We start from the raw sequence: 20,042 nt of genomic DNA, 5'->3' as shown, positions 1-20,042 counted from the left end.
CGCATCTCAGTTGCTGCAGGTGTCTCAAGATACCCTTGACATTTTTCACTAAAGTGAAATTACTGTAGCCATTTGAGACCCACAGCGACATCTTGTCATTCAACGCACTAATAAAGAACATATGTTATTATGTCACAACTTTAAAAAATTTGTTATGTCCATTTTAATAGAAGTCATCTTTTGTGAGCTGCATAATTTTATAATTATATAATTAAAATTATAATCATTATAATTTAATGGTGCATTAAAAATGCATATGATTTAAAGGCAACGTTCCGAGAAGGGGTCCAGAGTCTCCTTGCTGGACTGCCCACCTGGTCAAAAAAGGTCAGAACTCAAATACCAGAGGAAGGGGATTGTGAAGGGGTTCGTTCAGCCTGAAGCAGTGGTGAGGAGGAGGGGAAGGAGGAAGAATTTGTGGGAGATTCTAGAGACAGCAGGGTACTTGTTGATAGATGGGGGGACCTAAAGGCAGAGGGACAGATCTACACGCACCCTACTTCCCCCATCAGGTTTCTGGCTAGAGCAGAATTCTTCCTATTGCTTGTCACATCTGTCCCTTCCTTTCCACCCCTAATGTTGCTCAACTCTCAAACCTTTATTAATGCCATACATGTGGCAAGGTTTTAAGAAAATAAAGCAGTGCAGAAAGACATAATGAAAAATAACTACCCCTCGGTCCCCCTCCTCTCCACCTGCCAATCCTACAGTCCTTTGAACCCTTGCAGTGTTATCCTCTCTAACTAGATGGCAAATTCTCTGCAGGAAGGTGTCTTGTAATCCCCACTGTGTTTTTCATGTTAGATGTTGAATGAAGGATAGGTTCCCAAGGCATTTCTTCTTTTGAGGTCACCGTGTACATCATCTATGCCATACTCTAGTTGCGCACATTTTACAGACCGTGTCATTCTAGGAAATTGGCCTTTTTACCTAAATTCCCATGTTTTCTGTCATTTGACTTCATATAAAATAACACAGAATGTGCAAATAAAAATTTCATTACTCGGGCGTTCTGGTTGTTTCTGTGAAAGTGAATTTAGTGTGACAGTGAGTTGAATAATCCTACCTAATCTCAAACCAGAAATTGAGAAGACAGATTTGAAATTTGCACCCATTTCTCCACGTGGGAGGGGGGGGGTGTTGTTACTTGGCTTGGTAGTGGAGGTTGATTCCGGTGTTGGTGTCCTTGTAGACTGCAGATAGAGTTGCAGCTGAGCATTTGATTGGCGGGCTGAAATTCCTCGCTATGCTTCTTGTGAGGTCCAGCAATGTATAGCTTTGTGGTCTGATGTATTTTGATGGTTGCCAGATAAAATTGATGTCTGGCACTTTTTCTAAGAAAAACACATTTAGACGTTTCCAAGTTGATTTGTAGGAACTTAGTGTTATTAGAATTTTGTGGCAGAACTTTTTCTCAAGTGGCAGAAGAAATAAAGGAACTTTAGTTTTGAGGGCTGTTAACAGCACGTTCCATTAGTTGCCAAAGCTGAGAAAGTTGACAAGGTACTGGATTGTTAATATGGATTTATGGCAAAAATAAGCAACTATCTGGACTTTTAAGAGTTACTGATGCAGTAAAATACAGTTTTAGCTACTGATCCTAGATGAGCCCCTAAATTTTTAGAAAAAGGTACATTCCCCCCCCCCTTATTTTCTAGGTAACGTTTCTCAACCCAATAACTAGAGAGACTACTTTGGGGTTAACCTTGAGATGTGTTTGCTTACTGTTCCTGTTTTTTTGAGGGAGGGAGAGCAGGGTTTGGGAGAAAAGGACTATGGAAAAGTTAGCCCTCCAATTTGTACATGAAAATCACAGTCCTTTTCTTCATCTGTGAAGAGCAAGTTAGAGCCGATTAGCGCAGAAGAGATACTACCTGAGAATGCAAGGAGTTAATTTTTCTTTAAACATACTGGCTTCTCCCTCAACACTGACTGGCTGGGTAACAAGTTTTTACTTGTTGGCACTGCCGTGAAGCCTCACAACACTCTGGGAGCAAAGTTACTATTTTTTTTAAATGTATTATTCAAATATAATCACGGTGGAGGAAATTTTCATATTTAGAAGACCTATTTAGGCCAGAGACCTTCAGAACCCACCCACCCCCAACCCCCCCAAGACATTTAATGAGCAGGTTCATGAAAACATCAGAAGAGACAACTCGGGGGAGAATAGGGGTAAACACCGACCCTCGCCGCGACAGGCTGACTGCGATTTCTGTGCACGACTCGCCCCGTAGATACTTCTAGGAACCAGCCAGAGGAGCGCGAAAAAAGACGGGGAGGAGAAGGAAGTGTGTGTGTGTGTCCGTCCGTCTGTCTGCGGGAGGAGGAAGCTCGGCGGCGACGCTTTGCCTGCTCTGTTCCCGGGAGCTTCCGAGCCCGAGCCCGGGGGCTGCAGGGCCGGCCCGCTCCGGGCCCCTCGTGCACCGGGCTCCGACGCGATCCCGCCGGGCGCCGCCGAAGGATCCAGAACGCGTCCCTGGTGCGGAGCCTGCTGCTTGCAGCGCGGAGCTCGCCCCCGCCTCCCGGGGCTCCCGGGGCTCCCGCTGCTCCTGCAGCGTCCGGGAGACCCGAGCCCCGCAGCCGCCCGCCCAGCGCCCAGCACCGAGCGCCCAGCACCGAGCGCCCAGCACCGAGCGCCCAGCACCGAGCGCAGCGCGCGTCCGAGCCCAAGGGCTGCGGCTGCGGCGCGGGGCCTTGAGAGGCGAGGCCGTGCCTCCCGGCCCCTGCACCTAACGGGTTAACCTGGGCTCAGCCTCCGTCCTGCCGGGCGGGCAGGGGGCTCCGGGGGGCTACGGGAGCGTGGGTTCCCCTACGTGGCCGCCTTAGCCAGTTCTTGATTATGCCGAAAGCATCAGCGTGGTTGGTGTGACCAGGATTAGAAATCGAATCGCTTCGGAGGCATAGGAAGTGAAACGTAAAATTGCCAGCCTCCTCTCCAGAGGTCACCACGGTTAAAAGCTGCTTTTTTTGTCCCTCCAGAATTGTAAAACGCAAGCCAAGCATATATTTAAGTCGGTTCTTTAAAAGGCACAGATAATAGAAAACAAAACAAAACAAAACAAAAACAAAAGGCACAGATAATATATATTATGCCTGCTGCTCTGCTGTTGGATTTTTCTTTTCTTTTCTTTTCTTTCCTTTTTTTTATTGTAATATCTGGGATCTCTCCATATCTGTATGGCATGGCTTCATAGCTCTTGTAACAAAAAGCCCAACCACATTGCTTTTGACATCCGCACAATATTCCATCCTAGGACTGCACCATCCCTGATTGAATGGATCCCTTTCCAGTGGGTACAATTAAGATTGTCTCCAATTTTCTGCTATTACAATGATGCAGGGAAAAAATCTCTATGTCAACATTGCTCTGTGCTTATGGGAATACATATGTTGAGTGTATTTTAGCAGTGGAATTTTAGGGCCAAAGGATTATGTGCATTAACATTTTAGTAGATATTTCCAAATCATATTCCAAAAGGGTTGCACCGATTAATATTTCAGGCTTAAGTAACTTACAGTCTTCTCACTTATAAGCACATTTGAGGATTTTCCTTTAAATATTGTTAATTTTTAAACAGCATTATTTAGTATTGAGACCAAATGAGCTTGTTCATTTGCTAATTAAATGACCTGGAAATTAAATTTCCATTCCAGAAATTATGTCTCTGGTATGTTTAGTGCTCTGCCCTGGGGCCTTTAGAACCAGCCAGAGGTCTGGCCCAGCACCCAGTTTGAGAACCTCAGACCCAGCCTGACCAGAGACATCCAGAGCTAGGGAGCACGCACATGGTTTCATGCTGTGCCTGTAGCTCCAGTTAAAACAATGGACTGTTTTGAGAAATCTTAGGGCAGAATCAGAGAAACTCTTTTTTTTTTTTCCTTTTTTAATGTGTCACAATATCACCTTCGATTAGTTCTGTTCAAAAGACATTGACTAAGCACAGCCATGGTACAAAGTTCCTTCTGAGACAAGCCTGTCGTCCCTCCTCTCTATCCTCTTACCAGTTTTCTCTCTTCTTGCTTTCCCTTGTATTTGCTTCTCTGCATACCAGCCACTTACCGTCTTCGCACCCACTGGTAATACCAGAGAACCGGACAACTGATTGCTTTCCTGCAACTAATAAGTGGTTCTGGAGAGGGAAATAATTTTGAGTGTGGTTCTGACCACAGTGATGTGACTCTGTATCTTGATTCTATAAGCCCCCTTTTCCCCGCCATGGGGTATTTGCTCTTCTTATGACTTCAGATGCCTAAAGTGGTCCACCGACACAGAAATACTTCATTTCTTATTTTTAATTTAAGGTTTTGATAGTTAAAACCTATTACAGATGAAACCAAGATATAACCAGATACCCAGATACAAGCCATGATTAAAAAAACTTGTGGTTCAAGTTGCTATTAAGTTGGTATGTAAGTCTTCACTGTAGCACCCCAAAATACCTTTTAGATCATAGCCGACTCTTTGGGAATCACAGAATTTTCACACGTGTTTTGTTTCTGTTTTTTTTTTTTTTTTTTCACAAACGACATGCTTATTTGGAAAATGACCCCTTTGAAACACAACTCACTTGCCCTCAAAGTCATCTTAAACAAAGACACAGTCACATCAGAATAGGATCTAGGTGTCAGCAAGAAGGAAAAACAAACAAACTGAACTACATTAAAATAGCTTTCCCATTTCAGGTCTGAGCCTCTGTGGCTCTGTAAGCAACTCCACCACCATACAGAGACTTATGCCTTAAAATAAAGGAAATAAACCAACAGGCATAGAAAGCCTCCCTAATTAAAACTCCTAATTTCAAACTCTTAATTTCCCAGCAACACATTGGAAGCCAGCAGGAAGAGAGAGGAGGTGAAATGTGTTGTTCCAATGTTGTCCCTAAATAGAATGTTCTTTACAACTGGCAGGAAGCACCTGGGAGATTATTTGCTTTGGAAATTTGGAAATAAATTGTTTTGAAATAAGAAGGGAGAAATAAATTGGGTTCTAAGGTTGGATGCTTTTAACATTTTCACATACATACATTTTTATAATATGAATTCTGAGGGCAATGGATTCAAATTAATAATATATTTAAATTTAAGGAGAGATGCAGAGACTGCTAGGATAGGAAATTGAGATAGGAAATTTTAGCTAAACTGCATCTCCTTCTCTCATTTTGACTAAAATTGACCTTTAATATTATAGTACTTTCATTTTTACAACTCTTTACATATTCTGTAAAAAAGCTTAAAAGTGAAACAAAGATGTTTCTTAACTATTATAATTCCTACTGTCCAACTCTTACAACTTTTTAAGTCCATGAAGACTTTAGAAGATATTCTTTACCAAATATATCCTTTATTTAACAATTTACTGATAGAGTTGATGTGATTTTTTTTCCATTTTTATTTTCCATAAGAAGAAATAATCTGGTTCCTTTTATTATTTTTATCTTGCTTCTTTATATGTAATTCTATTTTTATTTTGTAGTTAATGTGAAATTAATTCATTGTAGAGAATTCTGTTGCTCTGAGAGCTGATAATATGAATACATATTTGCTCACATTGCTAGAAAGAATGTTACATAAGGGAGTTGGTGGAGGAATATGAGTTCTCAAACACTGGGAGTTAAGGGAAAAATTAGTACTTGTAGGTCATTAATATTTTTGTTTTAAATAAAAATTAAAAAAGAATCTCACCATTATGTAACCAGTACTTTAAGCAAATTTTACTACATTCTGCTACTATGTCAAATTGAATAAGCCAACCAGAAACACAGACTACCGATTCTTCTTGTCAGCAATACTTTAAAAGTAGAGATTTATTGAGGGTTCTTTTATTACCTTGACTTCATTACTTTTGCAAAATATTTGATGGGTATTAAACTTAGATTTACTAGTGTACTTAAAACCTTGTCAAAATGAAACAAGCACTTTTTGTCATAAGTATTATTGATTTAAAAGCATTTGTGAGGGGGATGGCTATGCTTTTGGAATCTCACTCATTGCTGAAAATAAAATATGCTCAACCTTTTTCTTTTTATAATAGACACATATTTTACTGATTCCAAGTAACTTTAGGAAAACTTCACATATTTTTACTAATTTTTGTGATTTAGTTCTAAAAATGAGTTGTATTTTAGATTGCTCCCTTTTTTAGCTACCTGATTTATGTATTTCTGCAGACACGGAGCAGACCCTGTCACTATAAATTCATTTGAAAGACCAATTCTTTCTAAATTCTTTGTTGTTCTGATTTCAGAATTTCAAGTGGGTTTGTTGTCAACTTTAATGTACCTTTTGAGAATAAATTGAGTCTCCAATTTCTTACGTGTGTGTGTGTGTGTGTGTGTGTGTGTGTGTGTGTGTGCTTCTGGAGCTGGAATGCTCTTCTTCCGCCAACTGAAAGCAGAGCCTGATCCTTCTCTTCTCAGAGACTCAATCACTTTTCAGTAGTTTTAAATTTAGTTCGTGACCAAAGGAAAAAGAGTGCCTTCATTTTTCTTTTTAATTTTGAACAGCCACAATCTATAGTCTTGCAATAGCCTTTGAGAACTTGAAGCATATGGCTATTTTTGGCTTTGTGTCTGGTCAACCTGATAGGGCCTATATTCTTTTGGCATTGAATGTGTGATTATGTCCTATTGTAGTCTGTGGGTTTGCACAAACAAAATAAGTCATTTTATTTTCTATTCTTTTCCTTTTTTCTTCTGGTTGAGTCTCCCAACTACTTTCTAATAACAAATAGAGGGTGTAGGCAGTTAAGTTACTTTGCCTCACTCCTGTCTTCATCCCCTATCTCTACTTATCCACAACTTACTGTTTCTCCATAACAACCTTTACCCTTCACCCAACACAAAAAGTGGTTATATGGTTGGACGGCATCATGCAAAGGAGGGTCCTAGGGACAAATAGTGAACATATTTGGATTTATTTCACAGTTAATAGGCTGTGTTTCTTGACTTTTAACTGCACTTTTACTGTGCTGTGTGCCAAGTTTTATGCCAAGCACTTTGCATGCATTATTTGATTTAAACACCATATGTGGCATATATTGACACTGTCCCCATTTTGCAGAAGAGGAAACTGAGGCTTAAAGAGTTTGAAGTAGAAGGCCATCCCTTTACTAAGTGATGGAGTTGGGACTTGAGGCAAGTTTATCCTGTTTTAATATCTGGGATCTTCAACTATGCTATGCAGCCTGAGTTGCTCACTAGGGAGTCAGTGTTAGATCAGCATCCTAAGGAAGGGCTACATTTGTTGATTTGATTATTCAAAGAAAACTGCAGCTTCTGTCGGCCTCCCTGTCCTGTCCCATACATCACCTACCAAAAATGGCTTTTCTTTTTCAAGGCCTTACTTGTCTCATCTGTCAAATATAAATTATATTGTTGGGTGGGCTGCATATTTCCCTTTTTATAAAAAATAACTATGAATTCACAGAAGTTGTGAAGGTAACACAGAGAGGGCCAGAGAGGACCTGTATACCCTTCACCCAGTTTCCCCTGGTGATTACATCTTATGTAACTGTAGCACACACAGACCACAAAACTGATGTTGGTATAAAGTGTATGATTCTATGTGATTTCATTACCTGTAGGTCATAACCAGTACCAGGAGCAGGATAAAGAACTTTTCAGTTACCACCAAGAGCTCCTATTTATAAGCACTTCCCCCATGCTCCCTTTCAAAACCCTGACAACTACTAATTTGTTCTCTATCTCTGTCATTTTGTCATTTCAAATCTCTTTGAAGCACATAATTGTGTTTTCATTATGAACTATCTTAGGAAAGCACAATACTTATATATACTCAGATTTAACAACACAGATTTAATAAACGTTGTGTTGTATTTCTTTCACAACTTAAAAAAAGTCAGATTGATTTTAAAGCATTTTTGTTCCACTCTCCAATCCTATTGACTTCCTACCCTTCATAGAAATAAACTCTACCTCAGTTATTATCCATGGATTTCTCTTACTCTACATAACTAGGTGCCAGTAACATCATACAGTGTAGTTTTGTGTGTTTTAAAAATTTACATGAAGAAATCAACAAATATTTATTGAGTGCCTACTATGTGCTAGGCACTGTTCTAGACCCTGAGGATACAATGGTGAATAAGGCAAAACCCTTCTCCCAAATGTGTAACTGTATGAATAAATGAGATTATTGTGGGTATTTGTAAATGTATGAAGATGATGAAATAGGATATTGTGGTTCAGACTGGTAGGGGATAGGGGAATGAGCGGGTTGGTAGGGCACTGAGGAAAGGCCTTGCTGAAGATACTAAATTTAAAATCAAAACCTAAATATAAGAAACAGTATGTCAAAGAGAAGAAACAACAAACAAGTGCTGATGCCCTCACATAGGAATGAGTTTGGTGCATACACGGAAGAGCAAGACTCACACAGAGGCTGGGGTAATGCGAACACAGGGAGCACCAAGGGAGAGGAGGTGGGAAGAGTGGAGGATAGGAGGTGGGAAGAGGGTAGAGGGGAGCTGGAAAGGCCAAGACCTTGGTAAGGGATTTGGATTTTATTAAGGCTGCTGTGGAAAGCCATTGAAAGGCATAAGCAGGGATGTGCCATAGTTGCCATGTAGAAGATGGCGTAAGGGACAACAATGGGAAGCAATAAGGCTGTTGTAGTTTTTCAGGGAAGAGGTAAGTCAGAAGGATTGTGATGCCTTCTAATAAGATGAAAAGGCTTGGTATCACTTTCTCCTCCTGCAATCTGCCTTTAGGATTTGACATCATATTTCAAGATTTACTTATGTTGATACTTTTAGATAAAGTTATTCATTTTAACCACTGTGTATATCCTATTCTATGAGTATACCAAGTTTTCTCTGTTTATTCTCTTGTTAATAGACTTTAAAGGTATATCTGTTTCTCTTATACACAATTCTGCCCAAAGCATCCTACTATATGGGTTCTTATGGATAGGATACCAGACTTTCTCTGGGATACACATCTGGCAGGCAATAGAATTGCTGGGCTCTGTGAGTACGCTCATTATCAACTTTGTACAAAACTGTTCTCCAAAGAGATTGTACCAATTTATACTCACTAGCTGTGTATGAAAATTTCCATTTCCCCACATCCTCAACATTTGGTATTGTGCTTTTAACCATTGCCAATCTGATGGATATGAAATGGAGGGCCATTGTCATAATTTACATTTCCTGATCACTAGCTACTATGTTTCTTGGCCCTTCAGATCTCTTTTCTGGGAATTCCTTCTTCCTAGCCTATGCCTACTTTCTTTCCCATTGAGCTGTTTTCTTATTGATGTGTAGGAGTTCTTTATATATTCTGGATAATAATACCTTGTTGGGTTTTATGCAATGAAAACATCTTTCTTGGGGTTTTTGTTTTGTTTTTGTTTTTTTAAAGATTTATTTATTTGAGAGAGAGCTCAAAAGCAGAGGGGCAGAGGGAGAGAAGCAGACTCCACACTGCACAGGGAGCCTGACTTGAGGCTTGATGCCACAACCCTGAGATCATGACCTGAGCTAAAATCAAGAGTCAGCTGCCCAATCAGCTGAGCCACCCAGGCACCCCTCTAGGGTTTTATAGATTAAAATATTTTCTTCTGGGGCACCTGGGTGCCTCAGTTGGTTGAGTGTCTGCCTTCGGCTCACCTCTATTTTAACTACTGAATTGATGTGGAAATTAAGTTTGTGAACAAAGGGAAGTATGGATTTCTTAAAAAAAAAAAAATTCCAAACAGAAAATGAACTGACTCAGCACCATTTATTAAATAGTCTTATCCTTTCCTCGCTGATTTGTAATGTTATCTCTTTCATATATCAAGTTTTCCCATAAGTGTGGGTCTCTTTGTGGGCTCTCTATTCTGTTTTGTTGTTCTATTTGTCTGTCTCTACACCAATGCCATCCTTTTGAAATACCTGTAGCTTTCTAATTGCCTCGCTGTCTAGTGTGGTGAGCTGTTTTTCTTTATTATTCTGAGTTATCTTGGGCATTTTTGGTTCTTTACTCTGATATGAACTTGTGGATCAACTTGTCAAATGCCATAAGGGAAAAACATATGGGCTTTAAGTAATTGCAGAGAATTTACAGATTAATTTGGACATAATAACCATCTTGGAGTCTTCCTATCCCATATGTGAATGTGGCATATCCTTTCATTTACTTAGGTCTTTTATGTGATTCAATCAAGCATTACTCCATAACAACTTTCTATTTCCTTTGTTAGACATGTTTATAAGTTCCCCAAGTTTTTGTTAATGGAATCTTGTATTTGTTTCTTAATTATATCTTTTGTTAGTTTTCTGTTGGGATATGGTGTTACTATTGATTTTTTAATATTCATTCATTTGTATCCATCAACCTTTGTGATTCTAATAGTTTGAAGACACTTTTAGATTTTTTTTGTGTGTGTGGACAGTCATATTGTCCATAAATAATTATTTTATTAGTTTTTCAATTAGCCAGCATTTTAGATATTTCCTTAAGTCCCTTCCATACTGTAGGATCTATGATTCCATTCAATGCTTTTGTGTCTATGTGTAGGTGAAAATAAAGCATGGGTACTCATTCTCCGTATGTTATATAATATCTTGATATACTATACAACAATGTTTCTTTATTCTTGCCTCCTATTCTCTTCTCTACTGAATTTATTAGGTAATTTTTAGCAAAATTTGAGAACAAAAATAAAATATAATTTAGAAGATCTTTAAGAGAGATTGGACATCATACATCCCTTGCGATAACTGCTATAGACTCAGACAAATGCTACATATATTACAGATTGCAAGACATGGGCCAAGAAGAAACGAAAAAGAAAATTATGTCAATTTTCAATATTGGTAGAACATATACACATATACATGCATACCGTGTGTGTGTGTGTGTGTGCGTGTATATGAAGTCATATGAGTTATACAACATACTGAAATGAGAACATATTTTCTACAATCTGAAACATCAAATCCAGGAAATGGATGCAGTTTCTAATTAAGATTCTAAGGTCATATGACAAGTCTTTAAGAGACTTTGGGAGGTATTATTTCTGGAGACGAGCCCCTACTCTTTGATGGGTCCCTTGAACCAGGAGTAGTTCAAGTTTGGATGGTCTTCAACACTTAGGAGGATTTTTTTTTAAGATTTTATTTATTTATTTGAGAGAGAGATTGGGAGAGAGCACGGAGAGCACACCAGCACAAACGGAGGAGAGGGAGAAGCAGGCTCCCCGGAGAGCTGGGAACCCGACATGGGGCTCAATCCCAGAACCCTGGGATCATGACCTGAGCCAAAGGCAGACACTTAACCAACTGTGCCACCCGGTGCCCCTCTTAGGAGGATTATAGTCAGGATAATCCACTGGGTGAGTCACTGCAAAACTCCCCTTAACTGCTCAGCTCCTAGGAAAAGAAGAGGCTCTTTTCTCCCTCAGAGCCCTGGATTCTATAATTCACTAAGTCATTGCCCTGGCATTACGTGGGGTAGTAAGACAAGGAACACAGAAAGCCAGGGAACTCACACAACTGGCAGCCAGGTCGTCACCTGGGTCTTCTGTGATGTCTGCAGCTTCCTGTATGAAACAGGAAGGGCAACAGGTCTGCTTCTCTTGGAAAGTCTTCGGCAGAGACTTAGCCTATAGAAATTTGCTGGGCCTGCTTTTCTGGGTTGTCCAAACCTCCCTGGAATAAAGTCCGGTCAGGATGTGGTCTGAACTGAGAGGCTGTTACCAGTCCACTTAGGCTACCACCAAATCTACATGGTCAGAGACCAAGTCATAGCTGTTCCCCGAAGCTATGAGAGTAAACACTGCCTCCTATTTTTAGTAGTTCCCTGCTTGCAAAAATAGCTCGAAATCCAGACCTTTGAGTCTCAGCAGCCTCCAGCTTAACAGGCCAGCCCATGGTAACCACCACCTCAACAACGACAATACCAGCTGCCACTAACATTTACCTGGAGTCACTATGCGCAGGTATTGCCTGAAGTGCGCTCGTGCATTATCTCGTTTTATCTGCACACAGACAGTCATTGTTATCATCTCTGTTTTCTAAGTGAGAAAACCAAGATTCAGAAATGTTAGGCCAGCTGCCCTAAGTCACACAGTCCTGAACTGAAATCAGTCCAGCCAGACACCACAATCTATGTTTCTGACCACTTCTTAGTCCTGCCTTCCCACATTCCACAACAGCCTCTGTGGTGGGATGTTTATTCTGTGGGATCTGGTCCAGGTTCTTCAGAGAACTTTAGTTGATAATTGGATTCAAGTGAAATAATCAAGAAATTATGTCCATCTCTATGGGAGATATTAAATGCCATTCTTCTTGTTTTATTATTTTTTAAAAACTATTGGGCTCACAAAGTTACCTTATTCTCATCATGTTCTCTTTTTACAGAGAAGCCTAAGTATTTTTCCAACACACTGTTATTTGGGGTAATTGCTTGATAGTTTGAAGGGTACCCAGAAGCTGTGGAGAACGTGGTCTTAAAAGGGCCAATGAAACCATCAGAGTATGAGCAAGCTCCAAGGGTGGAACCAGAAATGTGGCTGCCTGTTCCTTGTTGACTGTTTTCACAGAAAAAATCACATCCCGGATCTTGTGTTGACTGAGATGATTGTCATGCATTATCAGAGTAGCTGCACATGGAAAATTTCTGACTTAAATCAGTTATCTTATGCAAGTAGCATATGGAAAACAAAGTGTTGGTTTGGTTATGAAATAAAAGTTCAGGGAACATCCCATGGAGACAGTATACTTATTTCTAATTTGCCAGCTCTCAGAGGGAAAACACTGTGGCACTGGCCGTTTCCTGGTGAGTCCTCATTGGGTGTACGCATTATAAAATCTCCACTAATTATGTGGCGAGGTCGAGTGGCGGGTGGTGTCCTCACAGAATGCCTGCTCTGGGAGTTCTAAGAGTCAAACCTCTTTTGCTTGCAGAAACCTACTTGAAACTAGCTTAAACAAAAATAAATTAGTAATAATAACATTTGCATATACGTGATGGGTATATATCATGCACTGTGTATTACATACACGTATACGTATATCCATAGATATATGCAATAACGTAAACGGGACAAGGGTTTTTGCTCTGAGGTTACAAGGTTGTCTCATGAAATCCAAGGATCTGGTGTTGGGGGCTTTGGGAGAGACCAGAATGCCTTGGGTCCTGGGCAGCTGTCCTCTCAGGCACCTCCTCTCTGGGACCCAGGGCTCCTTGTCCCTGCTTCTCCACCTTCTCTTTCCTCTTCTTCTTCCCTGTGAGTTAGCTCCATCTGCTTCTCTGTGCACCACTGCCTCACATCTCACAATGTCATCTGTCCTCAGCTTAAGTAATCAAAAGGCCCTGACTCTGTACTTCAAGTCCAAATTTTGGGGCAGAGAATGTAACCGACCCAACCCAGGTCAGGTCAGCAAGCCCCATGGTCAGCTCTGGCCTGGAAGATGGAACACTTAGGCTCAAACACGGCCCTAGGGGGCTATGCGGGTGTGAGAGGGGCCAGCTTCCAAATACATTCTGTTCTTTCCATTCTTCTGACCTCAGAGATTCTCAACAAGAAGTTGAATTTTTGTCCCCGTGACTCCTCTAATAATGGGGGAAAGTGTGAGGAGTAGATGCTATTCTTGCACAAATAGGCCATATATCAGTGAAATATGGGGAATGCCTATTTTAAAGAATTGATGACTCCAATAATCTGCATTTTGATTCCTCAGACCAAGAAGAAATGATTCATTTTATCCTGATCCAGTATTTTTATGTTTAAAAGAGTTTTATTGATCATCTATCAAAATTAACTGTAATAACTATAATAAAGAAGTCATTTCATCAGATATAGTATTTTATAGGCAGTTATGCCTATCATACTCTTGAATTGAATGTTTTAAGGAAAGCTTATTCTAGGGTATTTTAGAAGGTTAAACTTAGGGACCCCTGGTGGCTCAGTTGGTTAAGTGTCTGCCTTCAGCTCAGGTCATGATCCTGGAGTTTTAGGATCAAGCCCTGAGTGAGTTCCCTGCTCAGTAGGAGGCTGTTTCTTCCTCTCCCCCTTGTGCCTCCTGTTATCTCTCACTCTCAAACAAATAAAATCTTTTAAAGAAAAGATTAAACTTACATTTGTAAAGTGATTAGTTAGCTATTGACATATCAGCTGAGGGGATCCCTGGGTGGCGCAGCGGTTTGGCGCCTGCCTTTGGCCCAGGGCGCGATCCTGGAGTCCCGGGATCGAGTCCCGCGTCGGGCTCCCGTCATGGAGCCTGCTTCTCCCTCCTCCTGTATCTCTACCCCTCTTTCTCTCTATGTCTATCATAAATAAATAAACAAATCTTAAAAAAAAAAAAAACATATCAGCTGAGTAAGTTCAGAATATTTGCAATTTAAAAAAAATTGATCGCTCGCACATATGTAGGATAAAATGTTTCAGAAATGACCAAACATCCCCCTGTGCCACTACTGCTACTCCCAACCTGAGTGGTCTTGGTGATTTTATATGTCAATACAACTTCTGAGTAGTTCATTTAAATTCTCCTACTTTTTATTTAAAATTATGTTTATAATTCAAACAAATAAAAAACATAATAGGGATGCCTGGGTGGCTCTGTGGTTGAGCATCGGACTTTGGCTCGGTGTGATCCTGGGGTCCTGGGATCGAGTCCCACCTCGGGCTCCCTGCAGGGAGCCTGCTTCTCCCTCTCCTTGTGTCTCTGCCTCTTTCTCTGTGTCTCTCATGAATAATTAGATAAAATTTAAAAAAAAAACAAAACCCAGAGAATAATATGATACCAATGCCTCTTCCACATTTTTTTTTTATTTTTTTTTTTAATTTTTATTTATTTATGATAGTCACAGAGAGAGAGAGAGAGAGGCAGAGACATAGGCAGAGGGAGAAGCAGGCTCCATGCACCGGGAGCCTGACGTGGGATTCGATCCCGGGTCTCCAGGATCGCGCCCTGGGCCAAAGGCAGGCGCCAAACCGCTGCGCCACCCAGGGATCCCCACATTTAAAAAGGATGATTGTTGTAGCATTGTTTTTTTATACTCTGCCAAATGAGATAACTGCCAAGTGTTAATGTATATAAATAACATACAAGATTAAAAATTATCTGAAGTTATACTATATATTTCTTATGGATACATATACTTATTAAGACATAAATATACAATGGGGAGGATACTCCACTACTTGTGAAGGGTCAATATGTATTGGAGATTTGATGGGTAAAATCTGGTGCTTCAACCATATCTGTGATACTTTATTTTAAGAAATCATCTAAAGCCAAATATGGAAAATGCTAACAATGATTGATTCTCGGAGGTTTTCAGGATAAGGCATATGGTGAGACAATTTGCCTTTTTAAGTAGAAGCTGGTCCCTTAGAAATGGTTTTCCTTCCCCTCAGGCCCATTTATAATTGCTAAAGAGGAATTACATGAAATGCCCGTGAGTAGATGTCCTTTGTAAGCATATCGACTGTATGACTGTTACTTGAGTCAGAGAATGGAATAAAGGATAGAAAGAGAGATGTGCTGCACCCTGGGTACCTCTGGATTTTATTCTAATTGTCTGAGGCTCTTCTGAGGGGTGATAGATGTCGAATTCATATCATCATAGCTGGCATTTGTTGCAAGTTTTATAATGTCTGTCACTCGCCAAACATTTTACATGAGATATTAGTTAGGATACAATTTTGTTGACCATAACAGAGACCCAAAGTAACAGTGACTTAAACAAGATCTAATTTTTTAAAAGATTTTATTTATTTACTTGAGAAAGAGTGGAGAGAGCACAGAGGGAGAGGGAAAAGCAGACTCCCCACTGAGCAGGGAGCCCCACGCGACTGGATCCCAGGACCCCAAGATCATGACCTGAGCTGAAGGCAGATGTTTAACCAACTGAGCCACCCAGGCATCTCAAATGAGATATAGTTTTATTTGTCACTCACGTAACAATCTGGACATAAGCAGTCCATGGCTGATATGATGGCTCCATGAAGCTCAAGGATCCAAGTTCCTGGGACGCCTGTGTGGCTTAGTGGTTGAGGTCTGCCTTCAGCTCAGGGCATGATCCCGGGATCCTGGGATGGAGTCCCACGTCGGGTTTTCAGCGAGGAGCCTGCTTCTCCCTCTGCCTGTGTCTCTGCTTCTGTCTCTGTGTGTCTCATGAATAAGTAAATAAAATCTTAAAAAAAAAAAAAAATCCAAGTTCCTCTTGTTGCTCTACTATTCCTACATCATTGCTCTTACACTCATAGTCTATGATGGTTCTTGGCTCTCTCACTAGTTTGCTCATTTTCCCTGGCCAGAGTTGAACCACATGAGCACACCTAGCTGCAAGGGATGCTGGGAAATGTAGTCTTTGTTCTGTACAGCCATGTAGGGCAGCTGTAAATATTGGGGTTTCTATTCCTATAGAAGGTGAGGAGATTTGCATGGTGGGAGGCCTTAAGCAGTCTGGGCCACAGTGGATATTTTCTATTTAACTTTACAACAACATTAGGAGTCAAGCCCAAATCGGCCCACTTAACACTTGAGAAAGAGATTAGATTATTTGCTGATGGTCACACTGCTAGTACATTACGGAGCTGGGTATGGCTGTATCCTTGTTTATACATTTGCATCGAGTTTGCTGAGAAGTTCTAATACTAGGAACTGAGCTGGGAATTCTCAGCTTCCTTGGGACTGCCACACCTCATCCGTGTTTGCTTGATTTCATCACACCATTTAAAACAATCATCCAGGAAGGAGCTGTGTGGCCCGTGCTTTAGAGTTGAAAGCAAGCACACCTTTAGTTTTGTCCGAGGTATTCTGTGATATTCTGTGACCTTTAATGAGTGTTTGGGTGTTTTCCAATCAGAACTGGGAACACATACCAGGGAAATGTTATTCTTTACTTTGATTCAGGTTATTCCTGGCTTCTGGCTAGGTTAGAAAATGTGCCTCTAATATCTTTCTAATAAAAGGAAATGCTTTAATAAAATATGTATTCTAACATCTTTTTTTCTGAGCCCAATGTTAAGACTATGGACTGTCACCTAAACATTAAATAAAAAGTAACAATATTCAGGGCACCCGGGGGGCGCAGTTCGTTAAGTACCGACTCTTGGTTTCCACTTAGGTCCTGGTCTCAGGACTCATGAGATCAAGCCCACGTTGGGCTCCATGACTCAGTGGGGAGTAGGCTTGAAGGTTCTCTCCCTCTGCTCCTCCCCCTACTTATACGGGACATGCTTTCTCTCTATTAATAAATCTTTTTTTAAAAAGTAGCAACTTTTCAAGATGCCTGGGTGGCTCAGTGATTGAGTGTCTGCCTTCAGCTCAGGTCGTGATCCTGGGGTCCGGGATTGAGTCCCACATTAGGTTTCCTGCAGGGAGCCTGCTTCTCCCTCTGCCTGTGTGTGTGTGTGTGTGTGTGTGTGTGTGTGTGTGTGGTGAATAAATAAATAAAATCTGAAAAAAAAAGCAAATTTTCTAGAAGTGATTTTATTTTAAGGAGAAAGAAGTAGCATTGAAACCAGATGTTGCTTTTTTAACAACATCATCCAACTACCAGCATCTTCCATGTGACAAAACTTGGCAGGTGACCCCTTTCTTTCACCCAGATCACAATTTCTAAGAGTTGGCATGTGCCAAAAACAAAATTTCAAAAGGGAAACCTGGTTCCTGAAAGTTCACATCTGACATTATTCAAGCTCAAGCTGGATCAGAAGGATAGAGCCTAGACAAGGTGTGCAATCACACCTGATTGTAGAGCTCTGCTTTTAGAGGTGTTAAAAGTTGAAGTCTTTATATGGTTCAGAACCAGGGTCAGGTCAGGATTAGCGTAAGGCAAGAGTGGCATTCACTTCTGGCAGCAAAATTTACAGAGGTGTCAAAAAACTTAGCACAAGGGGTGCCTGGATGGCTTAGCTGTGTAAGCGTCTGCCTTCAGCTCATGTCACGATCCTGGGGTATCTGGATTGAGCCCCACATCGGGCTCCCTGATTAGGGAAGAGCCTGCTTCTCCCTTTGCCCCTCACCTTGCTTGTGCTCCCTCTGTCTCTTCCTCTCTCCCTCAAATGAATTAAAAAAAAAAGAATAGCACAAGATAAATAATATTTTAATGCAAACTTTGAAAATAAAATAAATGCAAAATAAATTCATAATCAACAAACATCAAAATTTTATTTTATTTTATTTTATTTTATTTTTTTTTTAAATTTTTTTTTTATATTTATTTATTTATTTATGATAGTCATCAGAGAGAGAGAGAGAGGCAGAGACACAGGCGGAGGGAGAAGCAGGCTCCATGCACCGGGAGCCCGATATGGGACTCGATCCTGGGTCTCCAGGATCGCGCCCCGGGCCAAAGGCAGGCGCCAAACCGCTGCGCCACCCAGGGATCCCAAACATCAAAATTTTAAATAAAGACAGGTTGTCGTTTGTGTTGCCACACTGCATTGTGTCATGGGGACAGCTATTTCCAATCAGCCCCACATTCCTGGCCCCGAGCTCCTCAGATCCCACCAGGCAGGTTTACGAGGGTTGACAATGTGTAGAACAGATGGGGCAATGAATGTGGGGTTTTTATATAGGGTCATGGATTTTTTTTTTCTTATAGAGCTTTTATTAACTTTTCTTACCTGGTTCAAAATATTTGGGAGGATATTTTGATGAGCGCATATAGGAGTGCACATTTTCCCTTTGTCCTAGGCTCCAGGATGGCTCCACAGGGCTTGGTTGGTTCAGGACTTCTGGGAACCCTGCTCTTCATGCTAAGTGAACCGTTGCTAGAGGAGCTCTAAACTCCTGCGAGACCTAATGGTTCCTTCTCTGAGACCATTTGGCTAAATGTATGACTGCTGTCCATTAGATCACCATGTCACAAATGCCCTTAGCCTTTTACACTTACACTGGGTAGGAGCCTGTGCTTAGTTTGTCTGTCTGTCTAGCCACGCATTAATACCATCTAACTTCCACTGGAAACCCCCTGATCCCCATCCCCCGCAATCCTTCCCTTCATAAATTCTGTTTCTCTCCTTCTCTCCCTTTCTCACCCTGATTCTCATTTATTGTTTTGCATGTGGGAATTTATGTCACATCCATCTCCCCTGCTACAATGCAGGCTCCATGAGGGCAGGGAGCGTATCTGCCTGGTTTGTTACTCTTCCCCCAGGACCTACTGTAGTGTCTACATGCTGTGAGAACTTATACAGACTTTTTAATAGGTAAATGAATTTATGAGTGGTTGACCTGCATTATCTAATTCGAAGTAAAGCTTCAGGTGCTTAATAAATGTTATTGATAATGATGCTACAGGATTTTTTTTTTTTTTTAATCAAGAATACCTTCAAATTTCAATGAAATGAGTCTCCTTTTCTCTTTTTTGAGTTAGGTCTTGAATAAGTAAGTATTCCTCCTGACAACTCCTCTTACCTGTCAAGCCATTTTTTTTGCAATATCTGGAAGGCCAGTATCGCAAAGGCAGTTTGACTTAGCAGAAAGAACACCGGGTTGGGAAATCAGGAAGCCTGAGTGTAAAGTGTGAACTCTAAAAGAGAATGGGATGCTTGTGGTAGGATGGACTGGGTTTCCCTGCAAACAGTCAAGCGGGCTTCATTCTCGTTCCGTGGTAAGTCTTAGGCCATAGGTATGTTCCTGAAGCTGAATTCCCTGTTTTCTGTAGGTCTGCCCTGCCTACTGGTTAAATCTGACCATGAAGATAGCAGAGGGATCTTCACATCAGAGCCTACCCCCATCCACTCTATCATTGTGCAGCCAGCAAAGCCTCCATGCCCCAGTTCAGTGTCTTCTCTGAGGGTCTACTCTTTGGGACTTCTGGATAGTTTCAGAGGAATCTAGAAGCTACCTCCTTGAGGAGGACAGTGGATCAAAATGTTTGGCTAACTCATGTCATGCTTTTGCTGTAGGCACCAAACGGGGCAAGTCTTCTAGGACTGTCTTCTCAGGTTGGAAGAGGCAGGATAGTGAGAAAAAGAGCCCTGACTCTGGAGTCAGACAGACTGGGCTCTAGTCCCAGAATGACATTCATTCACTAGCCAGGTAGTTTCAGTTTGACACCGAGAGTGTGGAA

Source organism: Vulpes lagopus, chromosome 23, assembly GCF_018345385.1.
Source record: "Vulpes lagopus strain Blue_001 chromosome 23, ASM1834538v1, whole genome shotgun sequence".
In the NCBI taxonomy this organism is placed as follows: Eukaryota; Metazoa; Chordata; class Mammalia; order Carnivora; family Canidae; genus Vulpes; species Vulpes lagopus.
Note: the sequence above shows the minus strand (reverse complement) of the source record.